The 15,114-nt window shown below is 41.2% G+C and overlaps 1 non-coding gene across 1 annotated transcript; it reads left to right on the top strand.

Annotated features, from left to right (window-relative positions):
• Positions 1 to 1,327: 1,327 nt before the first annotated feature.
• On the top strand, positions 1,328 to 1,434 carry LOC148208611 (small nucleolar RNA R71). Its single transcript, XR_015788578.1, has one exon. It is a non-coding gene; the product is annotated as a small nucleolar RNA R71 (small nucleolar RNA).
• The last annotated feature ends 13,680 nt before the right edge of the window (positions 1,435 to 15,114 follow it).

The following is a 15,114-nucleotide window of genomic DNA, read 5'->3' on the forward strand; positions in this document are numbered from 1 at the left end:
CCTCCTATGGAACATGGAATGGTAAAACTGCCAGGATCGTTACATTTCATGGGTAGCGGGCTGCCTACAGCTTCACTACTACATTTTGTCATGGCTACCAGTTCATGCTCTCCTATCTTTTTCTTCCTAGAAACCATATCTTTCAAAAACTTAGCATAATTTGACATCTGTTCTAGAGCATCTACTAATGGTATATTTATATGCTTGTTTTAAAATATCTAAAAATTTTCTAAACTGGGAATCATTATTTTTCTTAACTAATCTTTGTGGAAACGGGGGAGTAGGGGTAAAAGAAGGTTGTACCTGTGGAGGAACACTCGGGGTGTCCTCATTACCTTATCTAATATTTTCTTTTTCTGGTGTTGTTGGATTTTCTGGTATCTTTACAGTTGGTTCAGTGGACGGAATCTGTACATCTGTTGTTGGCATTGTTGGTCCATCATACGCCAGTCCACTCCTAAGGGTGACAGCTTTGCACTGTTCTTTCCCTTCTCGTTTTGGTAATTCAGTATGGCCTGGAAAAGAACCTTGTGGTTTATTCTTCAATTCATTGGCGAGCTGTCCCAATTGGGTCTCAAAATTCCTCATTGATGCCGCTTGGGATTGTATCACTGCGTCGGTTTGGGCCATGTACTCCTTCATCATATTCTCAAGATTTGAGCTGTTATTTTGAACTGGTGGAGTCTGTGTTCTCTGATTGTACTGCTGTTGCGGTGGCTGGATGTATTGCTGTGTAGGTGGAACATAGGGCTGCTTGTTCTGCTGGCTCTGCCCTTGATTAAAACCGCTCGAACCTCCTTGACCTCCCCATGAGAAATTAGGGTGGTGCCTCCAACCTGGGTTGTAGGTGTTCGAATAAGGGTTAAAGTTCCTATTGTTCCTATGTCCTACATTAAAAACAGAAGCAGGTTTATGTGGACAATTATCATAAATATGGTTTTCACTGCAAAATGAACAAATGAGATCGTTGACTTGGCAAACAAGGGCAGGAGTGCAAAAATCCGACTGCACAGGTTGTATCGGTGTGGCTAATGGATTTTTTATTCCCAATGCCATCTCTTTCAGCCTCTGGTTCATTGTAACCATCTCTTTTTGCATCGAGGTCGCAATGTCCAGAGCCAAAACTCCAGCTGGATCTTGCTTCTTTGGTGCTGCCCTAGATCTTTGTGAACACCATAGTTCGTTGTGTGAAGCTAAGTCATTTAGGATGTCAACTATCTCGTTGAATGTCTTCTTTGTAAAGGCTCCGTTGGCAGCATTGTTTAGCATCATCTTAGTAGGATGATCTAAACCTCTAAAGAAATGTTCTATCTGGATGCATACCGGCAAGCCATGGTTCGGACATTTCCTGATTAGTTCTTTAAATCTTTCCCACGCCTCGTGAACAGGTTCACGATCATACTGTCTAAAGGAGATGATCTCCTCTCTGATATCAGTGACTGTGATGTTTATGCTGAACGCACGCACTAAGCGTGGTAACAATTATATAGATGCAAGCGCACACCTGTCAGAGTAATATAAAATGGATGGAGTATCCAAGTATCGATCCTCAAGGACTTCTAAATAATTTCCAAACTCTGAAGTTTTAAAGAATAGTGAATGTTGAAATGAGTGATTCTTGTAAAATGGGAAGTGGTCACAAATAATGGTTTTGGATTTGGGATTTGGACTTATAATAATAAAACCTAGCCCGATTTACTTCAAGTTAGCCAACAAAGAATCAAGGACATGCTAAGGATAATATGCATTTTACTTTAGAAACGAACGACTACGCTTCTCACTTTACTTATGTCTAAGCAAGTTCAAAGTCCTAAGACATTCCCTAATATGTCTATTATGAGATATATCTTAGTTTTAGGATAGAAATAGTCGCAACCTCGGGTTAAGGTCCTATGTCTAGGCTACTTAAGCGGAACCCTTATGTCTAAGGCGCTCCTCTCCTCGGTTTAACCACTCAACAATGCAAATAAGCAACCTTTTCAGTATTGACTTGTTAAGACTTACAGTGGCCTTCTCTAAATCCTAACTTTTTGGGAAAACATGTTGAGCAATGAATGGAAAGTAAAAACACTACTTCTTAGCAACCCTTTTTAGACATAAAAGGCTAACTATTCCATAACCGGGCTAGAGACGGGAATTTAGAAAGACATATTGAAGAAAATACAGCAAGTAAAATGGTTGAATGTGGAATGCATGTGTGAAAAACAAAAGTTAACTAACGGAGAGTTTTTATCGGGATTGAGAGCTTCGCCCTTCTCTTTCAAGCAAAGGGGAGTGTCACGTGCTCTTTCCTCCAAAAACACAACTCTCTTACTAAAAATAAAGTAAAGGCAAAGGGAAGATAAGCAAAGTGCTGGATTTTTTATAGATTTGAATAAGTAGAAAATGACTAAGTACAAATGGAAACAAAACAAAGCTCAATAAAGGAATAAAGTGCTCGAGATTTAAAAACCAAAGTAACTAATGAAAGCAACTCAAAAGTACTTAGAAAGCAACAAAGAAACACTAAAAATGATCAAGAGAAGGAAGCAAGGCTTGATGAATTTGGTGGAGAAGTTGCTGGAATTTATAGCTGTGCAGAATTGGTTAGGTAGGTCCTAAAACGATGGTGAATCACCCATTTCCAACTCTTTTGACTGACCAAATCGTGCTCAAACTGATAGTGGAACACTTCTTCTACACGTATGCATCGGTTGGAACCACCAAAACGCATTGGAAGACGCGTTTCATTAGGGCAAAGTTGGAAGAAAAACCAGTTTTTCTGCAGGCTTCCCAGGCGCCTGGCGCCTCCATGAAGGTTTTTTCCGTCTTTTTGCTTCTTTTGATTAATTTGCACTCCCAAATGGTCCTAAAATGTCATAAATACAATATAAGCCATCCACAAACCATAGTATATGAATTTTGCATGAATTGGAACTCAAACGATCGAGAAAAATCCAAAACAAAGCTGAAACATAGTAAAAACAGCATCTAAAACCTTCTTTTTACGCATGTAAACAAGCGTAATCAATCAGCGTGGCGAGTAGGTAGGAAGAATTTTGTTAAAAACTTCTCCACTAACGACCCCCATGTGGTGATGGATCCCGGTGGAAATGCATTGAGCCATGCTCTAGCTTGGTCCTTCAAAGAAAATGGAAAAAGTGTTAGTCTCAGAGCATCGTCTGTTATACCAGGTAATCGAAATGCATTTGCAATTTGAATGAATGATTTCAGAAGATCATGTGGAATCCTCATGTTCCTGCCCTCCAAAATGGTCCAATTGTCTACAACAACATTTGGAACATCATTGGTTTAAGCTCAAAGTGCGTGGGTGGGGGAATAGGGTTGACTAACCCTGAATCAAAGTTCTGAAAAGTCGTGGCGGCATATTCTCGCATTGCCACGTCTCTGTTGTCCGCCATCTGGATATGGTTGAATTCATCATTTCTTGCATGATCTCTCATATTACCGTTAACAGCAGGTGGATCAACCGGATCACGAGGTGGAATATCTGCCATTGATGTGCTCGTACTCTCTACCTCACTTTCAGGACTGATTTCACCTTCTCTCTATTTTTGCTTTTCTAGTTGGTTTCGAAGTCTTTGCTCCTTTCGAGTTTTTCGAAGGGTCCGCTCAATCTCAAGGTCAAGGGGTAGAAGAAAAGATCTTATGCTCATGCACTTTAACTTACCCCTGTGAGATAAACGACCAATAATATAGAACAAAGACGATGGATGGAAATTACACCCAACAACAATTCACAAAAATAAAAACTAAAAGAATTTGATAATAATTTTAAAATTAAAGTCCCGGGCAACGGCGCCAAAAAAACTTGACTGGGCGTTTTGCTGAACGCACGCACTAAGCGTGGTAACAATTACATAGATGCAAGCGCACACCTGTCAGAGTAATATAAAATGGATGGAGTATCCAAGTATCGATCCTTAAGAACTTCTAAATAATTTCCAAACTCTAAAGTTTTAAAGAATAGTGAATGTTGAAATGAGTGATTCTTGTAAAATGGGAAGTGGTCACAAATAATGGTTTTGGATTTGGGATTTGGACTTATAATGATAAAACCTAGCTAGAACTAAGATATGTCTTATAATAGACATATTAGGGAATGTCTTAGGACTTTGAACTTGCTTAGACATAAGTCAAGTGAAAAGCGTAGTCGTTGGTTCCTCAAGTAAAATGCATATCGTCCTTAGCGTATCCTTAATTCTTTGTTGGCTAACTTGAAGTAATTCAGGCTAGGTTTTACCATTATAAGTCCAAATCCCAAATACAAAACCATTATTGTGACCACTTCCCATTTTACAAGAATCACTCATTTCAACGTTCACTATTCATTAAAACTTTAGAGTTTGGAAATTATTTTGAAGTCCTTGAGGATCGATACTTGGATACTCCATCAATTTTATATTACTCTGACAGGTGTGCGCTGCATGTATAGAATTGTTACCACGCTTAGTGCGTGCGTTCAGCATAACCCCAGTCACTCGCCGGAGAAGGTGGTGGGCGACGAGAATGAAACCATAGGGGGCGTTTGGGGTGTGAAGAGAAGAGAGAAATCGGGGGGGGGGGGGGGGGCTGGCTGCTGCAACAAGGGGAGGGGAAGAAGAAGAAGAGGAAGAAGAACAAGATGGGGCTAGGGTTATGTTGTTTTAATTTCCTTTTCTTTCACTGTTTTAAAACCTAAAAGCCCAAACCCTTATTCTTGAAGGTGGCCCAACTAAATAAAACAATGACCCAAAACAATAAGCCCAATAATTATAGTTTAAAAATCAAATAAAACCCACAACCCTAAACAAAATAGATAACTTTAAAACTCTAAAAACCCAAAGATAATAAATTCAAAGAAAAGTAGAATTTAGGAGGGAAATCCTAAAAATTAAAAACCATGAATTAAGATTTAACTAAAAATCTCCTACAGAGGTCGAGAACTTAAATTATCTTAATCCAATGAAATTAAACTTAATTCTAATTTAGCCAAAAATTAGAATTTCAAAGTTAGAAAATCCAAGAATTAAAGTTATCAACTTAGGGAAAAATCCAAAGACACTATTTATCTCTTAAAATAAACGTGTCAGAGAACGCGGGGCGTTATAGAATGTCACTGAAACGCTGCTGTCCACGTGTTGCAGCAGAGGGGACGCACCAAATCAGCTACCAAACACTGCTGTACCCTAGCCTAGGTGAAGTGTTTGGCCCCGAAGCCGTCAGGAGCCGTTCCCAAATGACGATCTTCACGAATGACCCTCGGACCGTCGCTGTTGCTGCAGAATCCGCGCGTCCACACCGTTCGGGTTTGGTCCGGATCGAAGATGGTGTCGCTGCTGCTGTTAGGAACTCGCCGCCGCTGGATGGGTCACCGGCCGCCGCTGCTATGAATGGTCGAGACGTCGGGGTGTTGTCGTCGACGACTGCCGAAGGGATTCGAAGTCGCGCTGCCGCTGCAGTGCTACCGTTGCTCGCGAACCGCCGCCGATGGAGATCGCCGAGGGGTCGCGTTGCTGCTGGTTCGAGGAGACGCTGCCGCTACAGTTGCCACCGTGAGGTGTGGTCGCCAGAGAAGAAACTCCACGAGGGGGGGTGACGGCGGCTAGGGCAAGAAGGAAGAAGAAGATGGAAAAACCTATGTGTTTTCTTTTCTTTTCTTTTATTAAAACTTCTTTTCTTTGTTTTAAAACCAAACCAACCCAAAAGGCCCACATGACCAAGCCCAAGAGAAAAAAAATTCATCCCAACTTAAGACAAAACCAACCACACGGAGCCCGATATATATATAAATTTAATTAAAGTTTAATTTAAAAATAAATGAAAATCTCCTGATTCGAGACTCACTAACCTGAGGGACTCGGGGCGTTACAACCGAGTTGTTCATTAGAGGACCAGTGGTATTTAAGGAGTAAGATGTAACTCAGGGGTAAAACGGTAATTTGACCCAGCTTGAGTTACTAGCACTCGTGAAAGATTGACTTGTCATTAATGGTCGTATATATGTGGACACGAAAACATTCTGCAGTGAGGACAGTGCAGCTGCGAGTCTTTAGTGGAGTGACTCGCAGTTAACGAATGTCGATTAACTCGGTCAATGAGTTTGACCGATTAGTCTCGTATCATTGGAGCTTTTGATATGTATGTCCATTAGGTCCCCTTGCTAGCTTATAACGGGTAAAACGAGGATCAAGTTTTTTGTGGAAAAATTTGAAATGTTCAAATTGCTCCAGAGATTATATGTATATTTATACATTATAATATATAGTTAATGCTAATTGAAACTATATATTATGAGAGAAATTATTTGAATGAGATTGAAATAAAATTAATATAAATATGATTCATATTAAACCTATAGGTTAAAAAATAATGTGCATAAGATGTACGTTACGACTATGGTTATACGAGAGAAATGCTATAAAATATGATTTTTTTGTAATAAATAATTAAGTGTTAATTATTTATTTGATTTATATATATGTATATATATATTAATTAATTATTAATTACATTAATAATGAATTATTATTTATTAATTAATATGATTAATTAAATATATATATATATATATTAATTAATAATATTAATATATAAATTAATATTTAACTCCCCTGCAAAATTGCAGGGGAGGGGGGAGTTAAGTCCCCACGTCACTGTTTTTGTTATTTGGTTTTGCAGTTTTGCAAAATAGAGCTGCGAATGACACAGGACACCCAAGCATTTCTCTCCATCTCAATGTCTCTCAATTCTCCCTCTGTTTCAAACAAACGCTCCCACAAGCGTGTTCTCAAGCACGGAAGATTCGGTAGTAGTGTTCGGGTGGAAATTAACTTGAAGAAGAGTTCTTCAAAGGTAATAACATTTTTCCCCTGTGTTTTAATTTTTGCACTTGTTTGATTTTGTTTCTAAAAAATTCATGAATAATGATCTGCTTCCGCTCCGGGATTCACATTCCATCAAAATCGAACCTAAAACTTTAAACTAAATTTGTAATTTATTTATTATGTCTTTTGGGCTCTAGTGTTTTTTCTTATGTTAGGGAGGGAGGAACTAGGGTGCACGATATCATAAAAAATGGTGTGGAATGAAAAAATTGAAGGGTCAACTTGAGATATGGAAAAAAAGAAGCAAAATAGAAACCATGTTTTGTAACGCCCCGAGTCCCTCAGGTTAGTTAGTCTCGAATCGGGAGATTTTTTTTCTTTCATTTAAATTTCAAAGTGAATGTTAATTGAACTTATCTATATTTATCGGACTCTAAAAATCCAATTAAATTATTATTTACCGAACACGGTATGTTGGGTCTTGTTTTGAGGGAATGGACTCCTTTTTGATTGGGCTTGGATGATTGGGCTTTCATAGAGGGAAAATTGTTTTAAAACAAAACAAACGGGAAACGCTAACATTTTCTTCTTCTTTTTTTCTCCCTTTTCTTCTTCCCCATTCCTAGCCCTAGCCGACAGCCCCCCCCCCCCAAACTTCTTCTTCTTCTTCTTCTTCTTGGAGCGTTCCAGCCGATGGCCCTTCTTCTCCGGCGAAGCGGCACAGCAGCAGCAGCATCTCTAGGCCGGCGTCCTCCTGCAGCAGCTCGCGGCGGCGCACGAATGACGGTGTCCGACCCACGGCGGCCGCGTTCCTCAGATCCGCGACAACCCACGTTTTCGGCCCTATCTGAACGGGTCTATTGGAGTTCGACAGGCTCGGGTCGGATCTGGCAGCGCAACAGCAGCTCCACTGCGGCGCTACTCGCGGTGGTGTGCGACCGGCGGCGTTCCGTCACGGCGGCGCACGACGCACGGGTCAGCTCCACGGTGGTCCCGACGACCTGCTGCTATAACCTCAACCCCGGCGACGTGCGCAACTCCCGACGGCTGCCTCCGACGAACAGCAGCTCCGGCGACTCGTTCTTTTGCAATCTGACGCGAACAGTAGCAGATTCGCGAAGACGTCTTCATCCCGACACATTTTGACATTGACCCACACCCAAACGAAGGTTAATTTGAGTTACCCATCACTTTTAGACGTCGGGACGCAAGCTTAAGGCCTTTTGAACTTAGACTGGGAGCCCGAACCCCTTCGACGTCAACCCACTCCTAACCCAAGTTGTTTTAGTGTGAGTTAGTAGGTAACGACTCTACCTAAACTCGGTTTCGTTCATAACTAAATGTTTCTAATCGGTTACTAACCTCGAGATCATGCTCTTTTGTAGTAGGAAGTGTTCAACGAGCTTAGGAGCTTTAGGACAAGTGTTTGTAAGTAGCACGGGGGCGGGAGCGTGCATTGATGTTTGTTATTTGGTTGCCGATGTGCTGTTTATGATGCTTAATATTGGTTCTGATACGTGGTTATGCAGTGTAACTCTTGTTTATGTAGTTTTGTATTCCTGGTTAGTGTTGAATGTCCGTCGGTGATAATTAGTGGGAATTTTGTATTGTTGAACTGCCGAGATCTGTTGTAGAATGATATATGATTGTAGGGAATGTTCGTTAAAGTGAATTTATTTTGGAAATGTTTGTTGTCTTAATTCGTATGAAGTGTTTGGCGTGTCCCATGAGTTTTTATTATATCTAGCAGTGCTCATTGAATATGGACGTTGGATATTAAGTGTTTGGATGAATTGTGTCGGGCTCCAATCTTTTGCAATTTGTTGACTATGCTCTGTTATGACTAAACTCACTGTGGCGCGGTTGTTAAGATTTGGTATGTTGTGAAAGCATGTTTGGTTTATTGTTTTGCTATTAGAATGATGTTTATGTTGTGGAAGCATGCTGAATTGTGTTGGTGAGCTGTGAGATGCATTGAAATCATACTAGTGGTGGTGTTGTTGATGGGCGTTGAGGTGGTTGGTGTTATTAGGGAGTTAGTACTGGAATCTTGGTTGGAGGCTAGAAACGATATGTGGAGTTTTGGAAATTATGAAGTGAATGGGTGAGTGTCAGGGCATGGAGTATAAATGGTCGGGGGCTGATACGTCACTAATTGGGTATCGAGGCCTCGGGTATAAATTGTCGGGGGTCGATACGCCAATATTGGATAAAGATGAGTGTCGAGGCCTCGGGTATAAATGGTCGAGGGTCGATGCGAGGAGTCTTTCGAAAGGAGAACTATTGGGACCTTGGGTATAAATGGTCAAGGGCCAATAGATTGTAAAACATCGAGGCCTCGGGTATAAATGTCGAGGGTCGATGCACTAGTGTCGGGGCTTGGGTATAAATGGTCAGGGGCCGACACTACCAAAAGAATGGTTTCGAAGAGCTCGAATAACTGAGGTGAACATAGTTGTATTTGAGGTGTTAGGGAGCCAGGTGGACGGTAATTGTTTTTATATGACTGTGGTTAGCATCGGGTCTTATAGAGCATGTTTATGGATGAATGTATAATGTATTAGTAGAGCATGTCTATGGTTGTTCGCATACTGTAATGATAGAGCATGACGATGTATGTTTCCTTTATGGTTATGAGCATGATGGTTGTGTGTGCTTGGTGAGGGCTACTTACGGAGTGTATTTTATATACTCACCCCCCCCCCCTTCTACAATGATTGTTTCAGGTGAAGGACTCGTGGGTGACCATAGTGATGGGACGGAGGAGACCTGACGAGCGAGGACCATAGGCTGCTTAGTTTTTCTGTTTAGTTTAATTCATTGGTTAGGGCCTTATGTTGTGGCCAATAAACGGTTTATTTGCATTTGAATAATTGAGAGATTTTTCCCTTGTTGTTAGTTTTGCTTCGGGTTAGGTGCCTATTTGAGTTTTATTCCATTTGTTTAGATTCATATAGATTGAATAATAAACTTGCCTCGTGAAGTGGTTCACGAATGTTGTTGAATGTTATTCCATGAGATTGGTTTATCGTTAATTTGATGAGGATTGGAACTTGATTTTATAAGTTTATGTGCATAGGAAGTTGGCAGGTTGTAGCCGGGGTTAAATTTGATTAGTTGGGTAGTTCATGTGACCTAGAGGTGTGCGGAAAAATTCTGGGTCGTTACAATTGGTATCAGAGCAGAGTTGTTCCTGTAGACTGTCCTAGAATCTGGGTCGTTAGTGTACGGTCCTTGTCAGTCTCCTCGTCATCACCAGGTACGTTTCTGAGTTCTGGATGTTCGATCATGAATGTCTTACATTGTTTATGATTGAGATATTATTATTGACTGATACTAGATAGGTCGGTGTGTTTCTTTGATTCATTATGTAGACTTTGCTTGAATTTTGCACTTGTGTTGCGCCCGGTTAGTGTGCTAATGACCTTAGTGCTCTGTTCTCTGTTCCTTTAGACAATGGCTTTTCGACGGAACACGAGAACTCACAACTACGAGGATCCGAACCCTAAGGGTGAGGAGGCAGTGGATCCAAATGTTCCCCCGGCAGTTCCTGGAGGGGTAGCACCCCCGGTCCCGCAGGCAGCACCTCAGGGAGTTCCCCAGGTGAATCCCCAGGTGGCGTTACTAGCTGAGGCATTGCAAGTATTGCTGGATAATGCGAATGGAAATGGTGGGGCTCAGGCGCAGCAGCCTCGCCAGGCACAGATTCAACAAGAGGAGGTCCACTTCATCAAAGATTTCAAACGCTTCGGACCACCCGTTTTCAACGGGGTGAGTGAGAGGCCTACTGCGGCTGAGGAATGGGTCAGGGAGTTGGAAGCCCTTTATGTGTACTTGGGATGCTCCGACGAATTCAAGGTCCGGGGAGCAGTGTTTATGCTTCGGGGAGAAGCAGTAAACTGGTGGGAGTCGCTGGCGGCAGCGGAGGATCACACCAACGCACCCGTCACATGGGCGAGGTTTAAGGACCTACTCTATGAGTACTATTTCCCCGTGACTGTCAGGAACGAAAAACGGGCAGAGTTTCTCCGTCTCACTCAATGGAGCCTAACTGTGGCCCAATACGAGAGGAAGTTCACTGAGCTGTCCCGTTTTGGAATGCAATATATTCCTACTAAACAATTAAAGATTGACAAGTTCATTGACGGTTTGCGTAGGGAGATCAAGGGGCTACTGGTTCTGAAGGAACCAACTACTTATGCAGCAACAGTCTGGTGTGCGTTGGTTATGGACAAATGTCTAGAGGAACCTCAGTCTCAATAGGTGATGGGCTCCAGCTCGGGGGTCAAGAGGAAATTTGCATCGTTCTCCTCCAGTCAACCCTTGAGGGGACACCAGCAGCTTGTGCAAAGGCAGACTGTTTCTCCGGTGTGCCCCTCTTGTAAGAAGAGCCATGCTGGGCCGTGTTGGGCGGGAAAGAGAATATGTTACAGGTGTCAGAAGGAAGGACATTTTGCAAGGGAGTGTCCGATGACCGGCTCGAATACCCAAGCTTTAGGCCAGAGGATCCCTGCAACTGCGGCAACTCAAGGTGGAACCCATAGGGCGCGCATCTTCGCTCTTACCAGGGGGGAAGTTGAGCATGCCGAGGCGGTGGTCACAGGTACCTTCTCTTCGCGAGTCTTGAGCTGTGTGTATATGCTTGTGTTTTATTGCATGCGTGTTACTTTTGCAGGGAATGTTTTAGGACTCAGTATGCCTGCTTACGCTTTATTTGACTCGGGGTCTAGTCATTCTTTCGTTGCTTCTACTTTTGTTCGGCATGCGGACCTAGAGCTAGAATCGTTAGGCTTTTTGCTATCGGTATCCACTCCGTCAGGATCTGTGTTGGTCACAAATAATGGTTTTGGATTTGGGATTTGGACTTATAATGATAAAACCTAGCCCGAATTACTTCAAGTTAGCCAACAAAGAATCAAGGATATGCTAAGGACGATATGCATTTTACTTTAGGAACCAACGACTACGCTTTTCACTTGACTTATGTCTAAGCAAGTTCAAAGTCCTAAGATATTCCCTAATATGTCTATTATGAGAGATATCTTAGTTTTAGGATGGAAATAGTCGCAACCTCGGGTTAAGGTCCTATGTCTAGGCTACTTAAGCGGAACCCTTATGTCAAAGGCGCTCCTCTCCTCGGTTTAACCACTCAACAGTGCAAATAAGCAACCTTTTCAGTATTGACTTGTTAAGACTTACAGTGGCCTTCTCTAAATCCTAAATTTTTGGGAAAACATGTTGAGCAATGAATGGAAAGCAAAAACACAACTTCTTAGCAACCCTTTTTAGACATAAAAGGCTAACTATTTATAACTGGGCTAGAGACGGGAATTTAGAAAGACATATTGAAGAAAATACAGCAAGTAGAGTGGTTGAAATTGAAATCCATGTGTGAAAAACAAAAGTTAACTAACGGAGAGTTTTGCTCGGGATTGAGAGCTTCGCCCTTCTCTTTCAAGCAAGGGGGAGAGTCACGTGCTCTTTCCTCCAAAAACACAACTCTCTTAAAAAAAATAAAGTAAAGGCAAAGGGAAGGTAAGCAAAGTGCTGGATTTTTATATATTTGAATAAGTAGAAAATAACTAAGTACAAATGGAAACAAAACAAAGCTCAAATAAGGAATGTAAAATGCTCGGGATTTAAAAACCAAAAGCAACTAATGAAAGCAACTCAAAAGTACTTAGAAAGCAACAAAGAAACACTAAAAATGATCAAGGGAAGGAAGCAAGGCTTGATGAATTTGGTGGAGAAGTTGCTGGAATTTATAGCTGTGCAGATTTGGTTAGGTAGGTCCTAAAACGATGGTGAATCACCCATTTCCAACTCTTTTGACTGACCAAATCGTGCTCAAACTGATAGTGAAACACTTCTTCTACACGTATGCATCGGTTGGAACCACCAAAACGCATTGGAAGACGCGTTTCATTAAGGGCAAAGTTGGAAGAAAACCAGTTTTTCTGCAGGCACGCAGGCGCCTGGCGCCTCCCATGTAGGTTTTTTCGTTTTTTTGCTTCTTTTGATTAATTTCCACTCCCAAATGGTCCTAAAATGTCATAAATACAATATAAGCCAACCACAAACCATAATATATGAATTTTGCATGAATTGGAACTCAAACGACCGAGAAAAATCCGAAACAAAGCTAAAACATAGTAAAAACAGCATATAAAACCTTCTTTTTACGCATGTAAACAAGCGTAATCACACCCCCAAACTTAACTTTTTGCTTGTCCTCAAGCAAAACTTAGCAACTTTAATCAACTTTCTAACACATGGACAAGGAAAAGCAAAAGCAACCGAGATGTTCAATCATAAATTGTCTCAAGGAAAAGATGTCAAAGCCTACCATTCTATTGCCTTTGTAAGCTTAGTCACTATAAACCGAGTTTGAAATGATTAAAACTTTCTCTTTCAAAATCCTTTTTCCTTTCAAAAACAGAAAACGTTTTCAAATACCCCTAAGGAATCTGCACACTCCCTCCTTACACTAAGACTTTTACATCTAAAAGACCGGCTACTAGCCCCTGAGGTTTCCACACACTAACATCGGTTTCAACCACAGCTACTCGTAGAAAGACTTTGAACTAACAGCTAGGTCATAAAACGACGACAATGAGAAACACGAAGTCACTTATCACCATCTTTACTGCTATTTTCAAAGTCAACACCCAACCTAAAACTAAATGGGTGTCTACAGTAGGACTCGGGAATCATAAATACATTTTCTTTAACTCTCATTGTTTTTACCACTCTTTTCTTTCTAACACAAGTCTTTTCCCCACTCTTATTTTCTCTTAACAAGACTCTTTTTACTCTTTTGCAACTTTTTTTTCTTTTTTTCTTTCGTTTTTATTTTTTTAGCTAAGTGCTTTTCAACATTTTCTTTCTTTCCAACTGACTCTTTTTCAAAAGAAAATAGCATGATTTTTCAAATATAAATAACACTTTATCTTTCTGAAACAGTGACTGACACAACGACTGTCCCCCCCAAACTTAAGAGAGACAGTGTCCTCACTAGGAAATGACTTTTGCATCGGATGAAAAAGTCTTAACAGTAAAAAGGACAAGGACTTCCTATATAGGGGCAAATAAAAAGCTTAAAGTTTGTAAAGATCAAAAAGACATAAAAGAAAATGAGTTTATCACAGAAACGAAGGAAGTAGCTTAAAGCTTAGTCAGGCATAGAATAGAAAACTCAACAATCTCTTATAATTATCATCGACATGAAATCACATGCACAACACAGATGCTTCAAAATAGGCATGTGAAAAGCTAAACTAAGGTTAAGTGAAGGCATACTTTAAGTGATCAGAAGATAAACGATACTAATTTATTCATGCTTCAACTGAGCTCAAAACATAATCAATACAAAAAAAAAATGCGTAGTAATGCTAGAATATGCAAACTACGTCATTAACCAAAAGAATAAAACACAAAAAATAGCAAAGAAGGAACCTCCCCTTCATGAAGTCGGAGGTTGTGGACTAGGATCAGTGTCAGTACTGGAAGATGGATGACCAAGGATAGCAGCTAGCGCTGGAGGCCATGAAGGTAAAACCGCAAAATCCAATGAAGCCCTCAAGTTGTAGATATGTTGTACGACTTCTCGAACCTGATCTCGCAGCTATTGGTTCTACTCTCGAAGACGACGGATCTCCGATGTAGGAGACATCCCAGTACCTTCCCTTCTTTGTAACGCATAGGCGATAATACGCCGAATATTCTTCTCTTCCACAATTGGGGCATCTCTCTTAATTTTATGCTCAGGGAGCTGTACACCTTGCCGCAAGCATAAAGAAGTGACCAAACGTGGGTGATAAAGCTTACCACGTGTCCGGTGGGCACACTCATGGATACTGGTATTGATCAATTCTCCATAATTCACATCTATGCCCTTTAGCATGGCATAAACCAGCAGTGCCGTATCTTGAGTGACATGCTCATCATGCTCCGTTGGCAGAATTTTGTTTTTGACTATGTATAACCATCCCGCAGCAGCTAGGGAAACATCCTCGGGTTTTAGTCGTACCTTGCCATGAGTAGTCAAATCCCAAGTGGCAGAGGGCTTCCCAACACATTCTAGAGCCTCATCAAGCTGTTCCAGAGTTGGAGTCACTAACATCTTATTGCCCACAGCATCTCTGATATTCTTAATGTTAAAGGTGTAGTTGGTCTGAGTGGCATCAAACCGTATTTCCTTCCCGCGCACTATGGCTATATGTGACTGGGGATGGACAGCAGCATAGAACTCTCTGACTAACTCCACAGCCTCACATTGTATGGGCTGAATGAGTGGTCTCCATTCTTT

The sequence above is a fragment of the Momordica charantia genome (genome assembly GCF_013281855.1).
Source record: "Momordica charantia cultivar OHB3-1 chromosome 10 unlocalized genomic scaffold, Mcharantia_2.0 BLBB01000010.1, whole genome shotgun sequence".
NCBI lineage: Eukaryota > Viridiplantae > Streptophyta > Magnoliopsida > Cucurbitales > Cucurbitaceae > Momordica > Momordica charantia.